Source organism: Cupressus sempervirens, chromosome 5 (genome assembly GCF_028749045.1).
Source record: "Cupressus sempervirens isolate cs-2001-9-10 chromosome 5, ASM2874904v1, whole genome shotgun sequence".
Classification (NCBI taxonomy): Eukaryota; Viridiplantae; Streptophyta; class Pinopsida; order Cupressales; family Cupressaceae; genus Cupressus; species Cupressus sempervirens.
The window spans coordinates 540,500,467-540,516,298 of record NC_143122.1 but is presented as its reverse complement, the minus strand read 5'-3'; positions in this window follow the sequence as shown (position 1 = coordinate 540,516,298).

Genomic DNA, 15,832 nt, shown 5'->3' with positions numbered 1-15,832 from the left:
GGAGATAAGTATTAAATTATGTAAGAGGATGGAATGCAAATGATTTAGAATAAATAAGAAGGAATATAATGGAATACGATAGATGAAATGAATATACAATGAGAAACAAAAGAAATTATGATAGGAGATGAAATACAATGAAGTGAATGTAAGGAGGCAGAAGCACAACTCAAAATTTTGAGATGGGAAGGCCACAAAGAAACCTCGAGGCACTAGTGAGAAGTGTGAAATAGTGAATGCATAGAACGTGATTGATGATGGGTGAAAAAGAAATATGATAGAAGGAAATAGTGACCGTAATGTTTGAGGTTTGAAGCTCACATAATGCAATAGATGATATGAAAGATGCGAGATAATGAGGGAATTAAGTGTGATCAAACATGGTGATGTGGTGATGAAAAAAAAAAATCTAGGATACATAAATGGTGAAATCTCATTGAGATCTTGAAGTTGTTGTTAGTCTTTGCTACCACATTTTAGTTTTGTTACTAATCTATTAGATGATGGTGTGTGAGATATCCTAATTAATCCCTATTTATGTACTAACCATTTGTGTTAAGGGACCCTATATGAAATGCAATATAGATGAAAGTGGCTAACTATCACATTTTGTGAAGATATGCAAATTAAATGTCATCATTGAGATCCTAAATAAAAAGTGATATAGTACAATCACCACTAGCTCACCTATGGTAATATGAATACTCAATCACATTGATAATTATTATAGAAAATAAATAATGTACATGAAAGATATGATAACCATTGAGAATAGAAGTTTTGCCACAGTAAATGAAAACATACATGTAAATAGACACATGTCAGATAAGGAACCTCACTTGAGATGTTATGCAAAATTGATCAACGTACATATGGTCTTTCAAACAAGAGGAGGCACTTACAAGTGGACACCAATAATGCATAAAATTAAAGGATCACTGGATCATGGCTTCATCCAGATCCCTCTAGTCAAATACATCATCAAGGTACTAGAAACTCATGACAATAGGAAAGCCATTATTTGTGGACTAGCAGTGCAAATAGTTGTGTGCAATAGTGTCAAGTTTGTTTAATTCCCTGTGAATTAAATTTTTTGTAAGATTCTGGTAACAAGTCGTGGAGTGTGCCAGTGGAAATTGTGTAGAGAAATGCATGGTGATTGTAGTGAAAGATATGTTTCAGTAGGGGATCACGGCATCATAATGTCAGAGTAGAGTGGCTAGTGTACTTGGTACTAGTGCGGCAGGTTGCAAAGAGTGAACTTGTGGCAAGACTAATGAAGTGTAATGTGGGTAGAGTGATGTCTATAAATAGATGGGAAGGTGAACATGAAGAGAGGCATGGTGAAGAGATAAGTATCACTATTTTTTAGAGCTTCCATTGGGATTGAGATGAAGTATGTATAAGGTGGTTAGCATGTCAACCTCACCAAACTAGTCACAGTAAGAGATGAAGATGGGGGATGTTAGTCATGGAGGATGGGTGAGGCAAGGACAGAGGGCAAATCATGCCCATCAAATGTCAAGTAAACTTGTGTATCATCCTAAGCTTCAAGACCTGGTGCATGAGTATGGTGAGTCAAATCAAGTAGAGCCAAGGTAGATACAACCCGCGGGCTTAGAAGTTAGGGTGGAAGAGTCTCCCTTGTCAATGTTGTTGATATTGTCAAGGAGTGTAGTGCAGCAAGCATTGTAGGAGGAACTGGGTGGTGATCCTGTGACAAGGGTAGAAGGTAGCCCTCTAGGGGCAACAAAAAACATGCCAAAAGGATCGACAAGTGTAGGGGATGCAGGATTTCCTAGAGAGATTGTCAAAAGAGGACAGAGGGTGATTGAGGATGTCAGTATGGGTGAGGTGATGAGCACAATGACTCAATTGATTAGCCTTGTAATCCCAATACAAGGGTCAAGAGGAGAAGAGATGGGAGTGTTAGGTGCACCTAAGCCAAGGTCAGAGGCTAAAGGTGTTACAGGCAAAGTGGAGGAGCTGGAGAGAGCATTGGCCATAGAGAGAGTCCAGGCAGAGAATGTGGAGTACGAGCCCACATTTTTGTTAGGGTTGATGGATAAAGCTCATGAGTATGGAGCACAAATAGAAGCCACATGAATCCAATTGGTGTTGAATGCAAAATAGTCATGGGTATGATCGTTGGAATCTAAGCTACAGGTGGAAAGGTCACAAGTAGAGGGGAACGATGTAGGGCTTTGGGCTGAGTGAGCACAGGTGCAAAGATTGTAGGATACTCTGAGGATGGTGCAAGCAAGTTTGGAAAGTGCATAGAATGAGTTTGTGTTACTCCAAGTGTAGTCAAAGTCTTTTAAGGATGCAATTTCAAAAGCAAACACCAGTTCGATGCAGTTGCAAGAGTGGTTGATGACTAGTGAGGGAAGGGTGAGGCTGTTGCAATAGCGACTTAGTGAGATGAAAGAAGATGTAGAACATTGGAAAATGGCAATTGAAAAGATGCAATAAGAGTGTAACATGGCTCAACGAGTGATTACTACACCAGGTATCAATAAACTAGCGGACAATGTATTTGTTGATATGCAAAGGACTGTGAAAGTACACCATGAAGCCACCTATTATATGGGGCTATATTATATTTCAATTTTGATGGAATAGTGATAGGAGACCTAATTTGTAGATAAACAATTTACATAACTTTTAAATGCTCAGCTGCATAGTGGGAAATTCCTAATACCAATGTATGTTGTTTGGGTGCGAGGGGGATCTACACTAGGAGCTTCATCATTAGGGATAACATCAAGGGAAATTTGCCCAACCAAAAGTTCTAGCATGTCACCTCCATGAGGAAGGAAAGAATGTGTGTTTTGTTGGATGTACTTGTACCTTTACCATTATAATGAATAAAAAGTGTGTTTTCCGTGGCAAACCAAAGGGATATAATATTATGTGCAATGTAGTTGACAATGCCATTTTGTTTTTGGTATTTTTGCAAATATTTGGATGTTTTGGAATTTTTGAAACTTTTTGTGGACGTTTTTGATAATTTATGAAATTGTTTGGATGTTTTTGGTATTTTTGCAAGAGTGGGAAGTTGTCAAAACCCACAAAAAGTGTGCACTAGGAATATTTAGAGGAAAATTGATCTTCACTTATGTTGAATAAAAAGATGTGGAGAAGAAGCAAAAATAAGTGTTTAATGAAAGATGAACATGAACTTGTACAACATTTGGAGAGCAGAAGTGTAAGAAAGAAAAAGTAGGAAATGCTAACTCATGAAAGACTAGCAGAGCTTAATTGAGAAATTTTGTGTGTATTGGTAGCTATAAGCCTTGAAAAGGCATTGGATAGGCCGAAAAAGGCATTAAAGGGCCCAAAAAAGGTGTTGCATGGCTGAAAAAGGCACTTGGGAGCTCAAAAAGGGCTCTTGGGCCTTGAAAAAGGCACTAGAGTAACCTAAAAAGGCATTTGGGGCCTAAAAAGGTGCTTAGGGGCCCAAAAATGGCACTTGGGCCTTGAAAAAGGTGCTAGAGTGGCCTAAAAAGGAGTTTGGGGCCTAAAAAGATGCTTGGAGGCCTAAAAAGGTGCTAGATTGGCCTAAAAAGGCATTAGGGGGATTGAAAAGAATGCTTGGGTCTTGAAAAAGGTGCTAGAGCGACCCAAAAAGGTGTTTAGGGCCTAAAAAGACACTTGGGGGGCTGAAAAGGGGTGCTAGGGCCTTGAAAAAGGTGCTAGAGGCTGTTGCAGCCTCTCATACACATGCTTACTTATTTTGTGCCACTATTGGGTGATGATGAAAGAGCCTGGTGGATATTGGTAGCAATTTGAGTGATACTTGAATGATTAACGCATCTTTAAGCCATAGAGATAAAAATTGGGGTCATAAAGGCATTTTGGGATAGCATTGATATATTTGTTGGTCAATAAGGGCCTCTGCAACATAAATAAGTCTGGAAATCCATCAAGATTTGGTTTCTTGTTTGAGGATTGGAAGGGGGAGAAAAGGAAAACAGGAAGACCTTTTCAACTATGCACGTTGTGGCAGATTCTCCCAAGCTCAGGGAGATGTTTCAAGACATAACAATGTTGCTTCTTAATCTCTTGTAGCAAAATGGATGATCATGATATCCCCATTTAATAAGACAAGGATTTTGCCATAAAATATTTAAATATGTTTCAATATAGTGAGCATCACCATTGATTTCATATAAAACTAGTCGTGATACGCAAACTCATCCTGAAGGAGCGACAATTATAGACGAACACCAGCTCGACATGAAATCAATGGATCATCGATTTGAAATATATAAATTATTTATGCAAAATCAATAACACACTCATGATTTGTGTTATGAATTATGTACAGCCTATTTGAGATATTTTTTTATTGTTTTGCCTGATTGTTGGTTGTTTTTTATATTTTTGGGTATTTTTAATGTCTTTTTGTAATTTTTGGGTATTTTTTAATGTTTTTTGTAATTTTTGATGATTTTTGAATGTTTTTGGTAATTTTTGAGCTAGTTTTCAGTCTCATAATAGTGAAAAAGGGACAAAAGTGAGATTTGTTGGAGTATGGAAATCACTAGGGTAGGCATGAGGGTTGAAAGGGATTTTGAGGAGCACATAGAGAGCTACAAAGACAAGAATGGATGTGTGGGAATGAGTGTGTATTTATGAAAGCTAAAATGGAATTTAGGGACTACATATGGATTTATGAAGGCTAAAATAGAATTTAGGGACTACATATGGATTTATGAAGGCTAAAATGGATTTTTGGGACCACATATGGATGTATGGGGGCTAAAATGGATTTTTGGGACTAGTTGGTGGCAGTAGATATTTGAGATGTGCATTGATTTGCCTATAATTCATGTCTATGGTATCTCAAAGTACAATTAGACTCCATGTTTCTTCTTATCTACCTTCTTGTTTGTGATGTCATGTTGGTTGTCTCTACTATGAACTATTTGTAATACTGATAAACCACTAAATTGTAACCCACAAGTGTTTCTCAATTTGGTATGTGCAAAACTAACTCAAATGCGGCATTTACTCCTATTTCCTGTTTCTTATTAATTGTGTAAGGTAAGATGTAGATAAGTAATGGAAAGGCTACAAACAAGCAAAAATTGACATGGGTGGTTTTGTTGTAGCTATTTCTTGTTGTTTGCTTACATTGAGGAACTGGTGTTGTTTGAGGAAGCCCAAAGGCGTTATCTCTCACTCCTTTTATACCATATTTTTATTTTTATTTTTTTGGAATGTTTTCTAGTTATTTTTTATGTTCTTGATATTTTTAGAAATAAGGTGCTTCCTCAAGGCTTTAGAAATAGAACAGTTTGAGATGAATGATGTTAATGGGTTCTACTAGTTCTTCTACATCACAATTGGCTAGCCTGTATGTACCTATCCCAAAATATTATGTGATGATATAAGGGCCAATTTTGTTGACTTCTCATTTTCCCTTATTTTTCCTGGCTACCTAATTTTTGGGATTCTCACAAAGGACTAGATCTCCATTTTTTAAAACATAGGGCTTTACCTTCTTGTTGTAGTGTCTAGACAACCTATTCTAATACACTTTAAGATGTTTGTGTGTTGTGTGTTGATGTTCTTCTAGGAATTCTAATTGTTCTAAATAGGCCACTCTATAATCGTTATCTAACATGACATTATAGAGTGTGACTCATAAAGCTGTGATTTTAACCTCTAAAGGGAGTATTGCTTCATTGTCATAGACCAAAGAGAAGGGCGTTGCCCCCATAAGAATTTGAACACTTTTCCTATAAGCCCATAGGGCGGGATTTAACTATAAATGTCAATCCCTACCAATGTCATTGATAGTTCTTTTGAGGATTTTAATGGTGTTTTTATTGGTGGCCTTTGATTGGTCATTCCCTAGGGATAGTAGATTGATGATGAATGGTGGATGATGTGAAACTTTTCACATAGCTCGTCAACTATTTGATTTTTGAAATACAAGGCATTATCTATTAAGATAGCATGAGGTATTCCAAACTGGCGAATGATATGATTCAGGATAAATTAAATCAGGAAAAAAAAATTTAGTGGAGTTTGTGAGTGGTACTACTTTGACCCATTTGGTAAAGTACTCAGTTGTTGTAACACTCCATTTGTGTCTACCGAAGGAAGGTGGGTGGATTGTACTAATCAAGTCAAAACCCCACTGATAACTGGGCTAGCACATGAATAAGATTGTCATGGAGCTGACACTTCTTACTCTAATCACCTAAAAATGGTCATCTAGACTATTAGCCCCCTTCTTAGCATTTTGGCTAAATTAATTAATCATTTACCTAGATCAAATTTCTAAAATCAATTAATTTGATTATAACCTATAGTTTTACTATGCCATCCTAAGTCCACTATTTTATTAAAAGAACATGTTCCCTTTTAATTTAATAAAAGACCCCTTTCTTCTAACCCACTCAATGTGCACACATAAAGTCCTTTTTCTATTTTACAAATTAAAAGAAAAGGCTTTCTGACTTTTGTCTTATATGGGAATTCAAATTATATTTTAGTGGTTGGCTTGTGTGAGCACATGGATCAATCCTATTTTCAAACTCTACCCTTGACCATCTATCATTTTGACCTTGATCTCCACCGTCTGTATGACTTTAAAAGAGAGAGCTCTCCCCTTGTCAAAGAATCCACACTCTTGAGTATTGTTATGTTGCAGGTTTATCATTCAAATATTTGAAGAGCTTTGTGGAGAACTTATACTTCTCATCTCATTCTCTCATCCATCACATGCTAGCTTAGAGTCATATGGCATTTTAGTATAGTTTCATTTAGCTTAGTTCTCTTTTACAATAGCTTAAATCACATAGCTTAATAGTTGGATTTGTAACACATCTCATCTTGTTATTATAGCTACATTTTTCATATTCATATAGCTTAATCTACATTTTGCATTTCATCCTTGAGGAACTCCTTGTGGACATTTGCATCCTTGCATCTTATCTTTGGAACCTCCCATTGCATGGTTTACTATCAAGGAATACACTTGTAAGGCTCAGATAAGAGCTCATTACATGTTAGCTTAAACATCCTTGCACTCCATGGATAGAGAGCTCTAAGTCGGCATCCAAGCATACCAAACTCATAGAATCACTTGGATAGAAAGGTTTAGAGTGTGACAAAAATGTACACTTGATTTGTGTCACACTCTAAACATCATCTCATTGAACATCATCTCATTTAATGTGATCCAACAATTAGGCATGTCTAAATTTTCCATTGACCCTAGGCATGAGATTACTATCAAAACCTATGATGAGTTGAAAGACCTTCCAAAGAATTAATTGTTCTTCCAATCAAAGTTGGTCTAGTTAAGAAGATGTTATGTTCCAAGTCCTAGACATATCCCTTTCATACAAATTTATATTTGGGACACCCATGGATTCATGACATGCAAGCAATGCCTTCCACGTAACATTAGTTTATCTCGTTCCCTTTTAATCATACTGAAATAGTTGTCCTCAATGATAACTCCATGTCTATCAATACACTATCTTCTATAGAAACATTGGTTCCACACAATTGCTCTTCTCATGAGGTAACACCACCCTTTATAAAGTGTGAACATAAATTGAAAATAATGAGCCTAGGCATGGGTGAGTATACTCTAGACTCTATTGTTGCTTTACCTATTTCCCCTCAGTCTTATGGGAAATATTTTGCCAAAAAGAACCCTTCGGCTTCTAAAATGACTCTTTTTGGCACCTTTGTGCAATCCCTAATTCCCCTAGAAGCAAAAAAGGAAGAACAAGCAATCAAAGATTGGATATATAGGGAAGAGGATGACGGGGAGGAAGTCACAGTAACTACTCTCATCTCTCCTAAATGTTATGGGAAAGGATATAAACTTCTCACAAACATGGTCTATCAAGGCCATTGATCCTTAACTGGTAAAAAACAAGCTCTAATTGAACCTTTAAGACATACTTAGTGTCATGACACTCAAGATACTACTGGCCTAGAAATACCAACATTTGATAGAAAAGCACCCATGTCTAGCAAATCAGAGGATGATGATCCTCCCTTTGTTGCCACCACTTTCCAAGATGAGGATTTCATGCCTCATAACTCTCTCCTTTGGAGAGAAGAAATGCTAACTACCCAAAATGATGTGAAGCTTCCACTTTTCAATAATGGGAACAAGATGAATCTAACCATGAAGACATAAACAAAGGATAGATTAGACAAAACATTGCTCACTTAATTACTAGAGATTAGAGTACAGACTCTCACTAGTATGAATGGGAAAGTTTATCAGACACATCTTGTGAATTAGAGGTGGATTTTATTCACACCTATGCTACCTAATTGAATGTAGTTGATGAGTCTAGTCTAGGGTTAGACAAGTTTGGTTCACAAACTATTCTAGTGGATCATGTTGGTCCCTCTAGGTCTATTCCTAATCTAGATTCTTTTGCAACATTCCCTATAGGCTCAACTTTGCATGTCATTGGAAATGACTCCTCTCGTATCAGCAACCTCAAAGCTTCCATATCACTCTCCTTGATTCACCCTAATCTCATAGATTTCTTTTTTCAACATCAAAAACCTGATATACCATCTTTTCAAAATGACTATGAGATTACTTTCTATCTAAATGCCATTGAACCCATCACTTCTTCCACTAGTGAACCCATAGTTAACATGATGAAATCAAATATCAAGTACCTCAGTGATAAAATTAAGAGAAAAAATAGATGATCATATGGAAAAACCACTTTGTGGCGATATCTAAACCTAAAAAGGGTAAAAACAAAGATGTATCCAATGCTGAAAACCTCCTTGAGGCACTTGTGGATGAGGTACTTGGTAGTCTACCAAGATATTTTTAGGATAGATCTTCAGTTCTTATCAAACCTACACTGCCTATCAACAAAGGAATCTCCTAAAATTATCCATGTGGCTCAATCATTATCAACTAAAGAAAAAGGAGAATTTTGCCAATTTCTTTCAAGACAAGAAGATCAATTTTGCATGGACATACTCAAATATGCCAAGAATTGATATAGATTTAATCATGCATAATTTATCTACCTTTCCTAGTGTAAACCCTATTAAACAAAAATTAAGAAAGATGCATCCACATGTGGCTCTCCTAGTCAAAGCAAAATTGGAAAAACTTCTACGTGCAAACTTTATCAGAGGCATTGATTATGCAGAGTGGATTTTCAACATTGTATTTATATCTAAACATGAAAAATCCATTCATGTCTATATTGATTTCAGAGACCAAAATAAAGCATGCCCTAAGGATGATTTTCCACTACCCAACATAGACATGATAGTGGATATAATAGTTGGTTATGAAATGTACTCCCTAATGGATGGATTTTCATTATAATCAAATTTAGATTGCTCTAGTTGATCAAGAAAAGACTCCTTTTACATGTGTTTGGGGCACCTTCTACTAGAATGCCATGCCCTTTGGACTCAAAAATGCTTGTGCTACCTATCAAAGAGAAATGACCACCATCTTCCATGATATGATGCATAAAGATATGGAAGACTATGTTGATGATACACTGGCTAATTCTAGAAAATGAGACACATTTCTTGAAGACCTTAGTCTTATATTGGACCATATGGAATCATTTCAACTTAGGATGAACCCAAGAAAGTGTGTCTTTGGTGTCACATCTAGAAAACTGCTAGGCTACATTATATTAGAAAAAGGCATTGAGCTCGATCCTAAAAAAGTCCAAGCTATCATGGAAATGCCTCCAAGAAGAAACATCAATCAACTGAGAATCCTACAAGGACATCTATAATCCATTAGAAGATTCATTTCTCAATTGGTCAATAAAGCTTAATCTTTTAACGAGAATTTTCATAAAGGCTCTACTCATATCTGAAATGAAGATTGTCAACAAAGTCTAGACCAAATCAAAGGATACTTGGCTAAACTTCCAGTTTTGATGTCACCTATTCTAGGAAAACCTTTGAATTTGTATATCTCAGCTACAACTTCTTCTCTAGGAGCATTAATAGCACAAAGTGATGAAACTAGTAAAGAACATGCTATACATTACATAAGTCAAACTTTGGTGGCTTACAAAATAAACTACACCAATATTGAGAAAGCCTATCTTGTAGTGGTCTTTACTTCTCAAAAACTCTTACATGTTGGCACATATAGTTCACCTGATTGCTAAAATTGATCCTCTAAAATATTTGTTAAGCAAAGATGTGCTTACCGGTCGTTTGGCTAAAGGGATGATGATTCTTTCAAAATTTGACATATAGTACATTAAACACAAGGCTATCAAGAGATAGGCCATAGCTAACCAATTGGTTAATTTTCCACTAAAGGGCACAATGCCCATGCAAATTGAGTTTCTAGATGCCTCAATTATGTACATCACTGAGGAAACTTAGAAAATTTTCTTTGATGGTTCTCATACATAGGTGTCTTGTTTATTTCCCCTCAAGGTTACACAATCCCTAAATCATACAAACTCATATTTCCTTGCACCAACAATATTGTAAAATATGAGGCATTAACAAATGGGATCAAAAGGGCTCTTGAATGGAGAATAATTGACCTACACATCTATGGGGATTCCCAACTTGTCATTAATCAAGTGAACAATGAATACCAAACTAAAGATGACAACTTGATACCATACAATAAGTTGATCAATGCTCTAAGGAACTATTTCACCTTTGTGACATTCCAACAAATTCCTAGAGCAAAAAACAACGCTCCTGATGCTATGGCTACAGTAGCATCTATCCTCCAACTACAAGAACATGAATCATGATTTGAGTTCCTATTGGAACAACTACATCATCATGCTTATGATTCCTTAGAAAAACATGTGATCTACACTATTATAGGTCACAATTCCTCTTATTATGCAATATCTTCTCTTACCTATGTGATCAGTTTATTCCTAAAATGCTCATGCACAACCAAAAGCGCCAACTCCTCTACAATGCTTACTCCGGTGACTTGTATAGCAAGGGTCTAGATGAAACATTTCTTATGTGTTTAGAGCTAGAAGAGTCCAAAAAGGCACTCACCAAAGTCCATGAAAATATTTGTGGGGCACATTCCAATGACCTTGCACTTGCTCAGAAATTGCTTAGGGTGGGATATTACTGGCCAACCATGCAAGTTGATGCTATCTTTTATGCTAGGTCCTATAAGAAATGTCAACTTCATGGCAACTTAGTTCATGCTCCTAGACATGAGCTTATTCCCTCTGTGACATATTATCCATTTTAACAATGGTCCTTTGACTCCGTGGGAGAAATTCATCCAAGTTCATCTATTGGCCACAAGTTTATCATCACAGCAACTAAGTATTTCACCAAATGGGTTGAGGCTGTGCCACTATCTACTAATACAAGGAAACATGTTGCCATGTTTATACTAAACCACATCATTTGTCATTATGGTATTCCTTCCTCCATTATTACTGATAATGGAGGGCAATTCAAGAACAAGGACCTCAAACAACTGTGCCAAAAAAAATTGAATCAACATTGGCCTTCAATTAATTATCCTCAAGGGAATGGTCAAGCTAAGGCCTCTAACAAAACATTTCTAAACATCTTATACCGAGAAATTCACAAGTTAGGGGAAGATTGGCATTTACAGATTAATTTGGTATCATGGGCCTACAAAACTATGATACATACTTCTACTAGGGCCACACCACACCCTTTTCTTTAGTCTATGGCTTTGAGGTTGTCCTCCCATTAGAAGTTGAGATCCCCTCCTTGTGAGTCTCCTTACATGGGTTGATAACTGATGAAGACCATAGAGCTATGTGGGTATAGGACTTGGAAACTCTTGATGAACACTGCAAGGTTTCTTTTGATCATATAAGGGCTTATCAAAAGTACATTTCTACTCAGTATAACAAGAAATTTTATCCTCAAGAGTTCCAAGTAGGTGAAATTGTTCTTAGAGAGAATTAAAAAAATTAGCAACATAGAGAGCAGAAGGGAAATTTTGAATCTAATTGGTTAGGCATGTACATTATCACAATAGTATTTGGGTCTGGTGCTTATCAACTATCTACTCCCAAAGGGGAAGAACTTGTTGAGCCTATCAATGCCCTACATTTGAAGAAGTTTTATGCTTAGAGGCTCGTAGATCAACTTTCTTGCACATATCTATTGATCCTAAAAAAATCCTAAAAATTAGAAAATATCTTGAAAAAATTAGCATCTTAGTGAAAAACAAGCAATAGGCACTTTGATGTATAACCAAAAAAATTGAAAAAGTCCTAAAAAAAAAATTGCCAAGTGGTGAAAACCTAGAAATAGGCACTACTTGAGACCCTTGCACCTATATCTATCAGCCTTAATCACTCACTCTACAACACATTTCCTAGCTTGGAATTATTTCTTGTCCTCATCTCGGGGGCATAGTTTCTAAGCCTTTTTGAGGTTTTCTTGTGCATTAGGGTTTCTTTGGCAACTCACAAAATAATGTTTCTGAACACTACCCCCTTTGACATTGTAATGATCTCATCTTTTGGCCTTCATGTTCTTTTAGTAGTTGACCAAGTGTGTGTGCGTTAGCCTTGTTCTACATGGTCCCAAGGCTAACGAAAGGTTTAATGGGATCCTGGAGTGTTTTGGCCTAGTCATCTCCAGTTTGGGCCAAAACAAAGTTGATTTACTCAGTTTTAGGCATACTTACTATTTTTAGTAAGTTGGCAGGACACAGTGCAGGTCAATTTTGGTGATTGGATTCAATACTCGTTGGTGAGAGCTTTTCGATGAGCTATCACTCACATTATTCGGAGTCCGATTGCTAATACATTTTAATGCTTGAAGTTTTATTAAAGTAACATCTAATTTAATTGTAAAATATTAAAGTGTTACTTTAATATTTATTTTATGGTGATGTGTACCCAAGGGAGACATAAGGGGTATTTTAATATATGTTTTATTTATTACACATCTTTTTTCCCACATTGCCCATATGAGTTGAGCGGACCCTTGGAAATAGAATAAAAGGAAGCGTTTGTGGCTTCATTAGACAGGTTGAATATGAGAAGAAATTGGTCTGTGAGTTGCAGCTCCGTTCTTGGCATTTGAGGACATCTATCCTCTCTTGTAACATTCTAGATGTCATTCCCTTGGAGTTTGGCCTTTGGAATTCTTTGTTATTGGCTTCATTATCAGGCAGTTTAGTTGCATTTTTGGCTACAGGCAGATTTGGTATTTTGCTCATATCTTCTTCACTACTTGTCCGACGCTTATGTCGCTTTGAGGGAATGGTATTATGAAGGTAGTGGACTGATTGAAGGACAAAGTATTGTAGCAGCAAGTTTGAAAGCATGGGCTAGAGTATTATGTCAATACTGCTGAAGTAATTAGTGAGTTGATAAATCTGCCATGTATTTGGTTTTATGAATTATGAAAATAACATTTTATTAGTAGCAGTTCATTTCCACTTTGCATACTATTGTAGTTTCTTTCTTGTTTATGTTGTATGATACCAATTCCATGCACAAAACACAACAAACAAATAAACGTTTGATTTTCGAAGTTATAAGGGGTTTAAAACATTAAACGGAGAAATAAGAAGTTGAATGCAAACTGTTTGACATAATTCCTTTCAGCAATTTGGTTTAGTTTTTTTTTGGACATCCAGGGGTGCCCATTACAGACATCAAGCATTTCTCAACATTTTTTAGATAGTTTACCTACAGTCTCCTATGTCGTGATATTTCTCACTATCAGAATCAAGTCTTGAAGAAATGGCCAAGTGACTTACACACACACACACACACTTAAAACATTTAAATGTCTGAGCTATGATGAACTTTATCTACTTTGTGTGTTGTTTATCATAATTTATTTGTTGTGTTCCCTCCCTAATAGTCTTTCGAGGATGTCATGTACTAGATGACCAAAGGCATAGGGCATGTCTTCCTACTTTCTGCTTCTGGGTATACTTTTTTCATCTACAATGTTGAAAGTATTCATGCATGTCCTATTTGACACTTTGACTCACAAATGTATCATCCTTTATTATTTTTTCAAGACTACACTCGAGGGTTATCTTGGCACTTATGCCTTGATACAGGTGTAATCTTACTATATTAAATTTAAGGAATCTAATTGTGTAGCCATCTTGACTTACATTCTTTGATGCTTAGATTGAGTTTCCATGTTCCTATCTGATATCGATCATATTCATATCCTCATAGTAATACTAGTGATGGTTGTATGATCTCATGATGTCCCTAATAAATGCTCAACGATGAAATCAAATATTAAATGTTATGTGTTCCTTGTTGGTAAACCACTTTGCATATTAGCTCACATTTTAGGTTCATTTTCTAGCTTAGTCTTGCATTCCTACATATCGGGAGAGCTCTCTCTTTATCTTTTCTCGGACATTATTAGCTAATTGCTTTCATATCTTTCTTTTCTTTCTTCTTGATCATGTCTTTTCATATTCTTGATATTTCACTTCACCTCTTTCTTATCCTATCATCACAAGGGATTAATCTAAAAATCACATTTGATCTATCCAAGTGTTACATGTTTCAAAAAAAAAAGTCTATATCATGCATATGTGAGCTAAACATCATAAATGAGAGAGATCCATGAACACATTAACATGAGAATATCAACATGAACATAAAAGCAACACATACATGAGCAAGAAACTAAAATATCACACAAAAACTTAAAATGTATCCATCAAAATGAGACAAGTACACAAAATCTATCGATCAAATCTAGTATCTCATACATATCAATTTGTCACAACACATCTACAAATGTGATATCCAAAATCTGGATATCTTTCTCAAAAATGCATGGAGTACAATCACAAAAACTATCAAAAATGTCAACCTAGGCCTAAGACTGACTCACACCCTCTACAACTAGTGGTGGCCCTGGTGGGAGAGCTTGTCTCCTATGTGGCGGTTGTATTGTACCCTCTGATCTGTCAGCTTGCTCTAAGTAGTTAGGAAGCCCCTACCATAGTGGCACCACACCCATGTAGGCTACATAATAGTATGAATCTTGTGCCCCATAATGTGTTGACTCTAGCCTAGCAGCATATCGCTCCCTAAAAAGCTCTTCTCCTCGTACTTGCTCATTTATAAGTTGTTGGTCTCGTACTATGATAGTCACTCAAGCTACCTATAGCTCTACCTCTAGGGTCTGGATCCTAGCATCACGGTCATCATCCCCACTGACTGGCTACTATGCTTGCACCTCCACTCACCCCACTCTCTATCGTCTCAGTAGCACCTCCTCCTCCTCCTCCTCCTCCTCCTCCTCCTCCCTCATGGCCTATACCCACATCCATCTCCTCCCTAATCAGGAACTATTCTTGACCTTCATTCATCTCCCTCGTCCACCTCTGCCTCTACCACCGCCATCTCATCCATGTCCTACTACTACGAATAGAGCATCTGGTTGTGTTAACTAAGGAAATGGATGCCTCTACCTCTTGTACAAATATGTTGTACCTACCCCTACATCTGCTACATCCGAACAATAATCCAAAGGTGTCTGAACCAAGGTTGTTATCTCCTAGATGGTTGTCTGATAATCTAGCATGGGAAGCCAACCTAGTGCCTCATATAAATGGAATTGTGCATTAGTCATCATCTCTATTGAGACCACCTACCACTCCTCAAACTGTCGCCATACTCAGCTAATCATGAATCGCTTCACTATCTTTGAGTGCATGCCCACTAGTGGTCTTCTATATATTACATATAGTCCAGCTCCCAAGAGTCAGACCATCTTTGATAATATCAGTACAGTCAACACACGAATGTTGTCAACTCATCAAAAATCTTTTGATAATATGTGACATCTCCACTATGGGTCT